This window comes from Ambystoma mexicanum, chromosome 9 (assembly GCF_040938575.1).
Source record: "Ambystoma mexicanum isolate Mex_15411 chromosome 9, UKY_AmexF1_1, whole genome shotgun sequence".
Classification (NCBI taxonomy): Eukaryota; Metazoa; Chordata; class Amphibia; order Caudata; family Ambystomatidae; genus Ambystoma; species Ambystoma mexicanum.
Genome location: NC_090931.1, coordinates 766,149,008 through 766,158,988, shown reverse-complemented (window position 1 = coordinate 766,158,988; position 9,981 = coordinate 766,149,008). Strand labels below are relative to the sequence as shown.

At 49.8% G+C, this 9,981-nt stretch overlaps 1 long non-coding RNA gene across 1 annotated transcript in view; it reads left to right on the top strand.

Moving 5' to 3' along the window:
• Positions 1-4,875: 4,875 nt before the first annotated feature.
• Positions 4,876-9,981, top strand: part of LOC138488593 (uncharacterized) — a 245,463-nt gene continuing 240,357 nt past the window's right edge. Inside the window, exon 1 of the long non-coding RNA XR_011274689.1 lies at positions 4,876-4,975. This is a non-coding gene — a long non-coding RNA (uncharacterized lncRNA). The remainder of the gene's footprint in view (positions 4,976-9,981) is intronic.

Genomic DNA, 9,981 nt, shown 5'->3' with positions numbered 1-9,981 from the left:
CAAACATGCATGCTCTCTTTCTCTTTTGTCTCGCACATGCAGGTATCGCACATTAATCTGTTGTATAGAAAGTGAAGTTACTAACGTAGTGTTTTGCCCAGGGGTAAAAGCTACCCACAGATGATAACACCCCTGAAGCCCTGTCACACCAATTTGTATACCATATAAAGAGACCAAAGTATCTAAAAAAGAGAAGGGTACGTGTGTACTACAACACGTTAATTTCGGCCATAGAACAATCATTCCCGCATCTCCTTGAGCACTTACCAGCTCTGAGAGATAGGTCCCTGAGATTAGCGTGGGAACAGCTTTTCGCCTGGGCACTAAATGACTATCTGATAGGCAGAGCTTGACTAAAGAGAACTAACAAAGTAACGCATATTTTCAGAATTTTCAGGCGGGCATCTTTAAAATCACAAGAATAAGCTGCAGGACCGCAGCAAAGCTAAGAGCAAAAATGCTGGTGATATTAGATATTGTAATAAAGATAGTAGGAGTGTTGGTCATCACTGGTTTTATTACTGCCTCTGTCTGGCAGTCACGCTATGCTTCTCGAATTATTACTGCACCCAAAATTAACATACCCCCTCCCTCTGCTGCAACAGGTACGGTGTCAGGTAGTACAAGCAACCCCAGAAATAAGGGAAATAGGGTTAAACGCTGCACATATGGATATGATAAGGGAATTGACACATATCTCACAGATTCAGCACACGTCTCGAACAACATGTGGTATCAGCACATGACCAAAATTGGGAAGCAGACAACTGAGGACAACTGCTATGTGTGCTCGTTGATCCCATACGCCATGAGCGCATCAAGAACATTTGTAGCTACTGAAGTACCAGCAAGGACAGTGGAATGCCTGATATATCTGGCACTATTCCAAAATAAAGGACGATTTCAAGGGACAGTGGTAACACTTCAATGGAAAACAAGGGACTCATACCCATACGAAAATAACTTCCTCAAAACATATCTAATGTTCCATAAAAGAAGCATGCATACTGAAGGGTTCAGATACATGACGGATGGTCCCGAAAAAGGAGAGATGAAGAGAGTAACGTTACAATACCTACCATGTGATTGGTATGCAAGCAAAATTTCTGGTGAACAAGGGTGCTGGGAAAGACCCTTAATAACAATAACTGGGAAAATATACACGAATGATGGATGGGAAATAGGAGTGGCTGGAAGCAATATGGTAACACGAGAAAATATGACCTCCATAAAAGAGCACAATGACAGATGCTGGACGATGTGGGTAAAATATGTACCGATGCTGACATGGCTGGAGAAGGACGAAGATCCAATAAGTATACTACCGCTAACTGCATCTACACTGTGCTATCAACACAACGTTGATGTGGATGTGGGACGCAACACAAACTGTGAAAGAGCAATAGAGATACCAGAGGGAGGTGCCGGCACAGCAGCTCTAATGGACTGCTATTGGGCCTGTGGTGATAAGGCATACCACACCTTGCCTCCATCATGGAATGGAATATGCATCATGGTACATATCAACGTGCCATCCATGGTTGTGCCTCAGAAACACGTCAACATGGCTAACTTCCTCCAGGTGGACGAAGGGAGCAAAAGGAGGAAAGATCTGTGAAAGTTGAAGAAGGTGACGAAAACAACAACAATAGCGTTTTGCCGAGAGTGAAAAGACAAGGAGAACCTCTGACGGGGAACTACCTGTGGAGAAGATCAGAAACAGCTCTCACCTCCATCCCACCAGAACACAGACTATTTAGCAGAGCGGCGATGTTCTTCTCATCCATAATACACCCAGGACTGCAGGCATATGCAAATGCAAAATGGCTACAAATCACCAAATGGGAGCTACTGATGACAATTAACTCAACTGTCAATGGATTCAATGCGATAAAAGAAGAATTGAGGGCAGTACGGATGGTAGCACTCCAAAACAGATACGTGCTGGACCTCCTCACGGTAATGGAAGGAGGGGTTTGTGCAAAAATTGGACAATCATGTTGCACATTCCACTCTGTTAATGATGCTGACAATGGAACACTTACAGAAGCAGTATCACAACTAGCCCTGATGCACTCGAAAATGGTTGACGAAAGTAAAGGAGTAAAAGGAGATGGCAGTTGGTTTTCCTTCCTGTGGTCATGGATACCTTTGTGGCTATCAGACGGCCTGAAGTTAATAGCAGGATGCATTATATTGGCAGTGGCTATAATGATTGGAATGGGATTATGGAAAGGAAGAACAGCTCGTACGATGGACAAAATGATGGATATGGTTGGAATGCACACCTTACTGCCAGCTGATGATGTCAAGCACACAGACATGATCATACAGGAAAGGGAAAGGTTGTGCAAACAGATACTTGATAATCACATAGATCCACCGTCTGTGAAGGTAGAGAACCCAAGGAACCCAAGGAGCTATGTTGGGAGATGGGTATACTGCAAACCTGGTGGCGTCTGCGTTTACATGTATTGGTCATTTGAAGATCATGTCAACCACTATGGGCACTTGGCCGGAATAACAAAAGTATGGAGAGTGAAAGGAGATAAGGAAAAGGATGATTTTGTGGTCGACAAGTTGACCAGGGGGGGGACTGAAGTGGGAGAATGGGATAACACCCTCCCCCCAATCTCATCCAGACCATGGCCTAGGGGATCATGGCCCAGACACCCCCCACAAGGGGAGTTCATGTACTTACCAGATGACAAAATACCCTGGTTCAAAAACCTACACATACGAGGACTATGCCCACCAGCACGCCAGGCTCAAACCAATGCCTGTGACATGGATCAGCTCGACTAAAACAAGAGCCATGAGTATTCACATCGTTAGAGATGCCATGACTACATAGCCAACAGACAAGAATACAAATGCCACCATGCACACTGGTCACTCACACATCAACCCACACAAAGAACATACTCAGTGCTACGACGCAGCAGACGGTCACACCCACAGACATGCATTGTTGTTATTTTTCACAAAGGCATTCTACAGCACCGCAGAAACGCAAGATGCCCGAAGAGCTTGTGTACATGCTTGCTGACACTTTTTCTCGCCACCCATCCCTATGAGGACACCGACAATGTATATCTAATGCTGCCAGTGACACTCTGTCGCCCCGCAACCTCCATGCTATGGATTATGTACTGCCACCCAGAAACTAGGCCAAGTAGGCCGCAAGCAAGAGTCCCCAGGCAGGAGCCTCGCAAACAAAACTCCTCCCAGAGCGAAATACAAGTGCTGACCATGCAGATCAAGCCCTAACGAGAGCCCACAGCCAAGGCCATGATGTTGCAACCCGCACGCCGCGCGTCCAGCGCCAAAGTTACACCTGCAGGTGCAAAGCTCTCAGAGACAGAATACAAAAATCTAATGCTCATAATTCTGCTCCAGCTACAGTCTCCACACACGTGACCAAGCCGAACTGACAAGATGCCAAGCTTACGAGACGAGAAGCCGCCAGGGTCCCATGTCTGGGACACAGGTTGCAACAGTGAAGCGGCAAAGATGGACACCCACATCGATGGGAAAGACCTGCTCACCAGCCCATAAGCAAACCTGTCCATTGTCCACACTAACACATAGTTGCACATTGTTGCTAATGTCAGGTACACCGCGGGCTGGGAACAGCGATGGTCCCAGGCTTGGGGGCTCGCAGGAGAACCAATCAGAATACAGGGGGCTTATTACTGACACCATTACTCCTAGCCAATCACCAAGGGTCACCTTGTAACAATTCCAAAGTAGCAACTGTTAGGAACAGGCCAAGTATACCACCTGACCTATACTAACCCTACCACTGGGGGAACCAATCCGAAGTGGCAATAGGTTTTGTGATGATTTTTCCAAGGTGACACAAGTGGCGCGTCATACTGCTGTAAAAAGGGCTTGCAAGCCCCACTAATAATGAGAGCTTTTCCGGATGCATACGGACTAAGGGTATCCCTGCCGTTACTCTAATAAACAGCAGTCATTGCCTTGCTCCTTGTGTGCGGGTGCCATACTCCTTCTGGGACGCGGGAGGAGTTGGGGCCTCTCCAGCCCGGAGGTCTGCGGACGGCTCTACCGGCCCCCGGGATAATCACCCCGACAGTGGGAACTCCGCCATTTCTCAAACTGCTCCACAGATTGGGTGGTCTATGGCATTAAATGCCCTTGTAATTTACTTTACATAGGCAAAACTAGTAGACCTGTAAAAGAGCGTATATGTGAACATAGGTCTTGTTTTAAGAATAAAATCGACAAACAACCATTAGTTGCACATTATGAAGCAAAAAAAACACAAATACACTGATCTTTTATGGTTTGTGATCCAAAAAATTCCATCTGCAGAAAGAGGAGGCAATAGGGAACTTTTGCTTAGTCGCTGCGAGCAACGCTGGATTTACACCCTTAATAATGTCAAACAAGAGTTAAATTCTTCAATTTTGAATATTGAATGGAATAGCCTTTTGGTTTAACCTGCTTTCTTGAACACACTTTTCTAAGGTGCTTTTCATGCACACACCACAGAAACACTTTATCCTGCCTCAGTGGTACTCTGATCCTCTAACATGTGATCTAAGATCAGGCATAATCATTTACATGGCATTTTTGTTCCCTAAGTATCCTTAATTACATCACGCTAAATTGTACAACTACGGCCATACAAGCCCAGCAGCCTTCATGAGTTCTCACCCGCCAAAAACAAAATCGGGTGATTTCACCCACCTTTGCAAAACAAATGGTTGAGAGCTATGTATTTGTGAACCTTCGGTGTCTTTGGAACTATAGCGTAGTGTGGAGCGTGTACCCCTTTAAATATCACTATCCATTTTCACGTGTTCGTTTTAAGGTCATGTGACTTAAGCTAGCTCCCATAGCACGTAACCTATCTATGCTGGCTTTTTAAATAGCCTTGCCGTGTTTGCAGACGTGAGATTCTCAGGCACCAGTCTCACACGGCGTCCTCCCGATCATCAACCAGCAAGTACGTCTGTTTCTAGTCTCTTGAACATTCTGTTAATTTACCCTGCTGTCAGCCTCACTCTGCTGTTGAATTCCCAGCGCGGGCTGCTTTTCCATAGGGTTTAAATAAGACTTCTCATTAAAAAAAATGTCTTTTTATTTTCCCCATGTTGTGGCTTACAGCATGTAGATTCATGCACAGAAGTATTCGTGATAAAATCGCCAGTCGCCCTGCCGCGTTTCTCAATTGAGATAAACAATTGTGCATTTCTGCGCCTTAGTAAATCAAAACGTTCCTTGTGACACAGTATGTGGTGTTGTTCGACAGCAACAGGTATTTATACCGCTGTCCTGTAATTAAACCCTGTGGTTCTTAACACAGTTTCATAGCCCCATAAAACGTTTGAGCTTCGTTGGTTCTACACACTGCCACGTTTGTGTGTAATGGATGTGTTTGTCTCACGTACAGTGGTACTATAAGAGGACTTTGCACATATTAATAGTTGTCCTGTACCAAAGGAATAGAATTAGAATTAACTATGGTATCTCTAGGTAGTCTAAAACAATCGGACAGTCAAGTACTAATTAACTCATTTTGCCTTTTTTGGTTTAAACTAATCATGATGATTATATTGGAGGTCAAGAAATGTGTTTCTTCTTGGCACAATGATGAAACCTAATCTTTGCACATCGCGTCCAACCTAAAGAAATCATTTGATTGGTGTAACTCATGTCAATAACTTCTCACATTGCCTGGAGATGTAAGTAAAAGATTGGTGCTGTTATGTCGTGTGTCTATTTGTCGAGCTAGTTCAACTTCAAATGTGCGGTTTAGAATGTAGTAATTTCTGATTATGAAACAGGATTCCAACCACATTCTGCTAGATATATAATGAATGTATTACATGGAGTATCAAACATGTTTGTACCTATTATAGATCACTTCAAGATGATAATTAAGCTTTTCTGTTTCATAGATCAGCAATGTTATCGATGCATCATACAATGGGGTAAATCATTAATTTGAAGCTAAATTGGAAGAAATCTATTGTCCTGAAGAAGGCCTCTACACCTATTCTTGAAAAGACACTAGGGATAGTGTCCAATTTATTCTGTGGCTGAAAAATGTCGACCATCTCAAAAAAAGACTGCTAATGATAGTAGTCTCTTGAATTAATTTTGGAGCATAATGTCTATTTAGTGACTTACACCCCTTTACATTCAGTGTTTTTAGTTTTGTATTATCTGTATGTCAATGCACTTACCTGTTCAGTTTCTTAATACTGTTGTTTTTAAATTTGTTTCATATACATTAATTTTTCTGAATATAATTGTTTTCTCTATTTTCCTGGAGGATCATGTCTCAAATGAGTGATCATAATGTACTAAGGGGTCGATTCATGGAATTAATGTGCGCCGAAAATTCCCGCGCAGAGGTGCCAAAAAACGTGCGATTCGCAGTAAAAGTGCGAAAATCGCAGTGCAAGTGCGAAAATCGCAGGGAAACCAGCGCACATCGATTCATGGAAGTCTGTGCGCGAGAAAAACATTGGATGTGCGCTGAAAATGTGCGTCGCGCACGCTGGCGCACAGGTCATCCAACAGCGTGCGCCACGGCCACTGCGAAATCGCACATAGCGCGGCGCACATCACAAAAGTAGGCGGAACACGGGGCGTAACACTCGGAATGGGGAACAACGCGTGAAAATATGGGCGTCACGGGGGAAGTACAGGGGGCAAGTGCGCGGAATGGTCACACGATCGCCTACAACCCGTATTCATGGAATCGAATAGGGAAAACCAGCGCACGGTCAAAGACGCACACAGGGCCAAACAAGTACGCCACAAGAAAGCAGGCAGTAGCGTCCCTGCGCCTGAAAAAAATGTGCGCCAAAATGTGCGATAACAAAAAGCACCCCTATACAGCCATGATGAATGGTCCATACAGTGGCCCTCTAGGACAAATGAGGTGCAAAGGGGTACTGACAAACATGGACACCCGCTGTGTGAAAAATAGCGTGTGCATGTGTACCTGGATGCGCGGGAAGTCTCACAAGCGATTGGCCTGGTTACGTGTACTTCGGGGTGCGCGGGAAGTCCCACACGCGATTAGCTTGGGTACGTGTACTACGGGGTGCGCGGGAAGTTCCACACGCGATTGGCCTGGGTACGTGTACTTCGGGATGCGCGGGAAGTTCCACACGCTATTGGCCTGGGTACGTGTACTTCGGGGTGCGCGTGAAGTCCCACACGAGATTAGCCTGGGTTCGTGTACTACGGGGTGCGCGGGAAGTTCCACACGCGATTAGCCTGGGTACGTGTGTTTCGGGGTGCGCGGGAAGTTCCACACGCGATTGGCCTGGGTATGTGTACTTCGGGATGCGCGGGAAGTTCCATACGCGATTGGCCTGGGTACGTGTACTTTGGGGTGCGGGGGAAGTCCCACACGTGATTGGCCTGGGTACGTGTACTACGGGGTGTGCGGGAAGTTCCACACGCGATTGGCCTGGGTACGTGTACTTCGGGATGTGCGGGAAGTTCCACACGCGATTGGCCTGGGTACGTGTACTTGGGGGTGCGCGGGAAGTCCCACACGCGATTAGCCTGGGTACGTGTACTATGGGGTGCGCGGGAAGTTCCACACGCGATTAGCCTGGGTACGTGTGTTTCGGGGTGCGCGGGAAGTTCCACACGTGATTGGCCTGGGTACGTGTGTTTCGGGGTGCGCGGGAAGTTCCACACGCGATTGGCCTGGGTACGTGTACTTCGGGGTGCGTGGGAAGTTCCACACGCGATTGGCCTGGGTATGTGTATTCCGAGGTGCGCAGGAAGATTCACACGCAATTTCAGCAGGGTACGTGTATTTAGGTGGTGCCGGGGAATGCTACATGTGATTTGGCCGTGTGGGTCCTCTCAGGTGTTCCCTCTACACCCTCCACGGCCCCTGCAGGCAGCCCACACCACAGGGGATTACCCTGCACCCCTGCTCATGTCCCACAGGCAACCCATCCACCATGGCCATGCCCCCCAGCCAACCCACATGTCACCTTGCACTACTGATCACCAACACATGTCTCCCTGCACCCCCACCACCAGCCACCAGGGGCACCCTCCACCTGGCCCCCACCCATGTCTCCCATCACCCCCACCCCCCAGCAGTGCAGGGGCAGCCTCCACCAGGCCCCCACTCATGTTTACCACCACCCCCAGCCACCAGGGGCAGCCTCCACCAGGCCCCCACTCATGTCTCCCACCACCCCACCCCCCAGCCACCAGGGGCAGCCTCCACCAGGCCCCCACCCATGCCTACCACCACCCCGACCCCCCCAGCCACCAGGGGCAGCCTCCACCAGGCCCCCACACATGTCTCCCCCCACCCCCCAGCCACCAGGGGCAGCCTCCACCAGGCCCCCACTCATGTCTCTCAAAACCCCCACCCCCCAGCAGTGCAGAGGCAGCCTCCACCAGGCCCCCATTCATGTCCCCTATCACCCCCACCCCCCAGCAGTGCAGGGGCTGCCTCCACCAGGCCCCCACCCATGTATACCACCACCGCCAGCCACCAGGGGCAGCCTCCACCAGGCCCCCACCCATGTCTACCACCACCCCCACCCCCCAGCAGTGCAGGGGCAGCCTCCACCAGGCCCCCACCCATGTCTACCACCACCCCCCAGCAGTGCAGGGGCAGCCTCAACCAGGCCCCCACCCATGTCTCCCACCACCCCCACCCCCCAGCCACCAGGGGCAGCCTCCACCAGGCCCCCACTCATGTCTCTCATCACCCCCACCCCCCAGTAGTGCAGGGGCAGCCTCAACCCGGCCCCCACCCATGTCTACCACCACCCCCACCCCCCAGCAGTGCAGGGGCAGCCTCCACCAGGCCCCCACCCATGTCTACCACCACCCCAGCCCCTAGCAGTGCAGGGGCAGCCTCCACCAGGCCCCCACTCATGTCTCCCATGACCCCCACCACCCAGCCGTGCGATTTGCCTGGGTACGTGTACTTCGGGGTGCGCGGGAAGTTCCACACGCGATTGGCCTGGGTACGTGTACTACGGGGTGCGCGGGAGGTCCCACACGCGATTGGCCTGGGTACGTGTACTTCGGGGTGCGCGGGAAGTTCCACACGTGATTGGCCTGGGTACGTGTACTATGGGGTGCGCGGGAGGTCCCACACGTGATTGGCCTGGGTATGTGTACTACGGGGTGCGCGGGAGGTCCCACACGCGATTGGCCTGGGTACGTGTACTTCGGGGTGCGCGGGAAGTTCCACACGCGATTGGCCTGGGTACGTGTACTTCGGGGTGCGCGTGAACTTCCACACTCGACTGGGCCTTTGAGAGTGGGGTACGTGTATTCCAGGGGTTGGCGGGAATGTTTACTCGCGACTGGGCCTGGGAGAGCGTGCTACGTGTATTCCTGGGGTGGGCGGGAAGATTCTCACGTTCGCCTGCGACTTGCCGAAAAAAAAATGGTCCAATCCTGAAACACGTACGCCAGCATGAAGCAGGCGTACGTCGACCCGCGCAGCATAAAAGTGCACGCAAACAACAAACAAGCTCATACGCCAGGATGAATATACCGTTCCTAGCAGCAGTGGCCGTGGGTTACCAAAGGAGGAGGAGGAGGATAGTGAGGGCCAGAATTTTCACTCCCAGAACCAGCCTTTTTGGGATGCCTGATGACCAGGTGTATGGGAGGTACAGGTTTCCACCACACATAATACTTTACCTGGTCAGTGAGTGGGAGGATGACCTCACATCACCCACCCTGTGCTCCCAAGCACTCAGCCCCCTGGAGAAGGTCCTCAATGTACTGCACTTCTTGGTTGCAGGATCATTTCAGCGGACAAGTGCCATAGTGGGTGGGGTGTCACAGGCCACGCAGTCACGCTGCCTACACCAGGTCTTGAACATCATCACTGCACGCCCATCAGTCAGTAGGCACATATACCTGCCCAGGACACCTGCAGAAAGGCAGGCTGCCACCCTCGATTTCTACGGTGTGGCACAATTCCCAAAAGTGCTA